A 5426-nucleotide genomic window follows, 5' to 3' on the forward strand; every position below is an offset into this window, starting at 1 on the left:
ATTTCACTTCATTTGATAACGATAAAATGGTTTCGAATATATAAAGATTATACATAACCTGGAGGTTCTATGTGTCAAGATCCTAGAATTCTTACTATATGTATAATCTTTCTATATTTGTTTTACATAAAGACACGTACAATGAGTCTCTGAGAGAATTTATTTAGAATTTTCCCAATGGAGTCAAAGAAGAGCGTTGTTATTCTTCCTTACCATCTTCTGTTTAAAGCCCGCTCGTGAATGGCAGAGGCAAGGTATAGTCGCAATTCCGTAGGGACTGGCCTTATATGCATATGATCAGCGCCAAATTCTCCACCCAAGCTAGGACTAGGGAGGGCCTGGCAGTGGCTTCTGATGACTCCGCAGGTAGAAAATGATTCCCCCCAAACCTCCCATCATTAGCTCACAAGATTTGTTAGGTTGCAGACACTACACGAAACTATCAATCTCAAGCGGGACTCGAATCCCAGTCCGGCATCGGCAGGCAGGTACGTTTCCAATAGGTAACCACAACACTTATTGTTGTTATTGTAACAGCTAATTTTTATATAAAGGGAAACTCGTGTAAAATGCGAGCGGACAGAAAAATATATTGGTTGCTCTCTCTGTGAGTCTATCTTTTGCAATATTGTTTGATGAAAGCGTTGGGAAAAGTTGCAGTAAGTGCAACACACCATTTACTAGAATAAAGGTAGCATTAGTATGCAAGGGGCTTACTTCAGATATTCTTTCCTGACTGTTGGTTTCATTTCAAAAGATTTTAGTCTTGAAAGAATTTCTAATTTTGGTTGTGACTTTTGATTTTTTTTTTCTTTTTATAAAATTTTGTACAAACTACATTTAAATGTTGAGCTCGATTGGAATAGTTTTATTAAAAGTACATAAGGTAATTCAAAATATAGGACTTTTTATTTGGAATTATGATGTGACTTAGTTTAATGCGTTAATGCTGCTTTGAAGTTGACTATTGAACTCTTCCATATCAAAATAAATTTACCAAAGGTAATATAGGAAATTAGTTTGTATTTTCTTGGCGTAAGTTATCTCTTTAATCCTCATAACGCTTCTTTTTTTCATTTAAGAAATTCTGTCTTTACTATTGAATATAAATTTCGGTCACAAGTGGGTTGTTGTCAGAAGTATTTATACATTATGAGATTAGTAAAAGGGTTCCATGGCATTACTTCTCTCCAGCAATAGTCAAAATAATCTAAGCATCTAAGCAACAAGATGCTTTCTGTATATAAAATTCTATAATTTGTCACAGAAGACAAGAAAGAAGCTGTAGTGGGGGGTGGGGGGAGTGGGGGGGGGGGGGGGTTGTAATACAAACTAATGATTAAACATGCCTGACCTCATTACATTAGCTTCGTCCTTGGTTCCAGCAGACTATCCTCATCACTCCTTCGCTTTTTGCCCTATAGTTTGAAAACATATGATCTTGTTATTTGAGTTCATTGATCAGAATAGTTGAAAATTGTGGAAAAAAAGTATCTAAGCTTGATTGTTCTAAGGATTCAATTTTCTCTCATTTGGCCCCGCAGTTCTGTTAATTTCCTAAAAGATCGTAAATTATCCCTAGCATGAGTACCATCCCAATCATAGGCTTAGAGTAAGTTGGCGATGAATTTTCGGGTGGTCCTACTGCCCAATGCCACAGCTGTTAGTAACATTTTGTGTATTACTTTGTATTTTAATGACCGTAAAAACTCTTCAGAGTTTAATGGATTTTGTATTTAATGGCTGTAAGACTTTTGTAAATTTATTTATTTATTTTTTTTTTTTCTGAAGTATTACATGAATTATGTTCTGGTCTTTAAACCATTTTGTTTAGAACATCTAGTGGATAGTTTTAGTTAGTTATTTATAAATTGTTTTTAGAACAGAGTTTACGGGTTTGATCAGGATTTTATATGCATGTATATGCATATGTATACATATACACAGTAAAGTATACATTATATATATGTATATAATCTGTGCACGGTATATATATATATATATATATATATATATATATATATATATATATATATATATATATATATATATATATATATATATATTTGAGTGTGTGTCTGTGTATTCTTTTCATATTCAATCAATCAGTTGTCAGAAGGAAAATAAGAAATAAGCCTTATGTCGCCATTGAATAAGAGATAAGATATGAAGATATTTTTCTGTTTCTTAACCTCAAAATTCTCAGGAACTTTGATGTTAAGAGTATGAGGTCTTAAAGGGGGTCTAATTTTGACTCTCTCTCTCTCTCTCTCTCTCTCTCTCTCTCTCTCTCTCTCTCTCTCTCTCTCTCTCTCTCTCTCTCTCTGTTTAGTTTGTTCTAATGGCCTTCATGGTTTTTTTCTGCAGTGGAAGAGATAGACCATTAATATCGGAAAATTCCAGTCTATATTAAGATAGTAATTTAGAGAGTACCTTTGTTTTTCTGTAATCTCTCTTATTAACTACCTTATCAATCTTCTTGCTTGTCTACACTTGATACTCTCCATTTTCCTTTATTTAATTACACCCCCAGTTATCCTCCTTTTCATCTTCACTACAATTTTTCATCACATCACATACTTTTTTATTCCTAATATATACTTTTCTATTTCCATTTTTTCCTTCAAACACCTTAGATACTCTTTTGTGTCTCTTACTTACACTCTATTAGGGAATTTATTTAACAAAATTTTCTTTTGCGCTTCTTCTTCGTACAATTAGCTAAACTTTAGCTCATTGTTTATCCATATTTCACTAATATTATCTCTCTCTCTCTCTCTCTCTCTCTCTCTCTCTCTCTCTCTCTCTCTCTCTCTCTCTCTCTCTCTGACGGTTTCACATTTCAATTTTGCAAAGCGGCATAGCTTAGAGTTACATACGACCCTTAAAGTCTATGATATTTTTCTCGGTCCTTTTTTTCTTTCAATCTTTTCTGCCATGTAAAGGCTCCTTTCATTTTCATAAAAATCGTCCGTGTCCTCTCTAAGCCTCGTGGGAGACAGGGAGAAGGAAGGGTCTGTTCAGATATTGCAGGGAAAGAGACGGATTTTTCTTGGAGGAAAAAAAGATTTAAAGGGTAAAGTTTTTTTTGTGAACTTTCGTTTTGAGAAGCGCGAAAGGAATTATCTCTAGCGCCGTTTAAAGGCGAAAAAGTGTTTCTATTTTCTCATAGAGTTTCTCTTTATTCTACTTATCCCTTTTTTACTTATTTATGATACTGTCAGCAATGCCAGTTTGTGTTTGATGTTTTTGTTTCAGTTTTAAAGACCGCTCATGAATGGCAGAGGCAAGGGAAAGTGATAGTGTCCTAGCTAGCAGTACAATGCAGCTGAGACTGATCTTCCTGCTGATGATTCAGCAGGTAAATCTTTAAGCTTTCTCAAGCCCCCCATCTTCAGCCCACAGCTCAATAGGACGGTGGGGTTGCGGACACTGCAAAAACCTATGGAGCTTGAGCGGGAGTCGAATAATAGTGCGGAAGATCGCCAGGCAAGGACGTTTCCAATAGGCTTTCACAAACATTGCTATCTATATTGTGTTTAGGCATATGATTTGGAGTTTCCTTAATGAGAAGAATGTTATTTTGATCCCTAATGAGAAGAATGTTATTTTGATCCTTAATGAGAAGAATGTTATTTTGATTCTTGCAACTCCTCCATACCGAAAAAGGCTAGGAAATTAGGGAAGGAAAGTTTTGTTCATGTGTACAGCTATAAATGGATTTTTCCCAGGTGTAATATATTTCACTCAATGATTTGGCTTGAGAACCATATTTCAAATTGAATTTTACTTTTCTTGCAATTATATTCCATACCGAATGAATTTTATTTGGTTTGAGATAAATTTCATTAATACTTTGATCAGAGTATATAAATGTATCCTAAATGATCTCTCTCTCTCTCTCTCTCTCTCTCTCTCTCTCTCTCTCTCTCTCTCTCAGTTTATCAATACCACGCATTGACTATTTGTCTTTTCGATCATTGAATTTTTATTCAGTCGAGTTGAGTTTTGTTTTGTGGTCCAGAATTGAACAAATGCAAATCTTTGAGGAGTGACGTCCTTTCAGCTGTTGCCTCGGTTAATTAGGTCCAACGCATAATCTCATTATATAATAAAGAACAAGTGTTTGGTTATTTACACTTTATATATATATATATATATATATATATATATATATATATATATATATATATATATATATATATATATATCATCTATCTATCTATCTATCTATATATATATATATATATATATATATATATATATATATATATATCTATATATATATATATATATATATATATATATATATATATATATATATATATATATATATATATATATATATATATATATATATTTATTTTTATTTATATATATATATATATATATATATCCGGTCACGCTTTCCTTTCTATTTGGGTAGGTGGGAGAAAATTATTCATATTTTGGTGATATGGGGACATATTAACTTTGATTTATATCCTCAAGACTGGTTTAACGTATATAATAAAGTTGATAATCTGTTTATATTATAGAAATGTTCTCGCGTTTCTTGTTATTCTCCTTCATCGAATATTTCTGTGGAAAAGAACACTTTTAGCTTCTTCTTCTTCTTCTTCTTCTTTTTCATCTTTTTCTTCTTTTTATTATTATTATTATTATTATTATTATTATTATTATTATTATTATTATTATTATTATTATTATTATTATTATTATCATCACCATCTAAGCTACAATCCTAGTTAGAAAAGTAAGATGCTATAAACGTGAAGGCTTCAATAGGGAAAAATAGTCAAGTGAGGAAAGGAAACAAGGAGCTAAACGAGGTACAAGAAAAGTAAAAACAATATATAGCATTTTAAGAACACATAACCTCATTTTCATCTGTGTACTCTTCTGATTTTTGCGAAAAAGGCAAAACTATTCATCCCTTTCATCCCACCAAAAGGGAAATGGAATTATTTCATCCTAATCAAGTCAGCTAAATTCAATTTTGAAGGAAAGCTAAAATTTACTTGTGTAAAAGGGCATTTCTTTGGTTGGCCTTCACAAAGGGAAGTGACCTCACAAGGTGTGTTTTCGAAAGATGTTGATATTTCAATTTAGCTCCATGCTACATAGAAGCATTGGATAGTGTATAATGTTCGGGGTTTTATAGTAAAGGTATTTATTTGAAATATAGTACAATGATTTCTGGCTTTAATCCTGGGATTTTTACTGTTTGTTTTTAATGAAAATATTACAAGATAGACAGAGCTAAACTAAATGGTATCAATAGATGATAATATTATTACTGTTATTAACTAAGCTACAACCCTAGCTGGAAAGCAGGATGCTATAAGTGCAAGGGCATCAATAATGGAAATAATGGAAGTAAGGAAACAGATAGAAGTGTGCCTGAGTGTACCATCAAGCAAGAA

This window comes from Palaemon carinicauda, chromosome 3 (genome assembly GCF_036898095.1).
Source record: "Palaemon carinicauda isolate YSFRI2023 chromosome 3, ASM3689809v2, whole genome shotgun sequence".
NCBI classification, from domain to species: domain Eukaryota; kingdom Metazoa; phylum Arthropoda; class Malacostraca; order Decapoda; family Palaemonidae; genus Palaemon; species Palaemon carinicauda.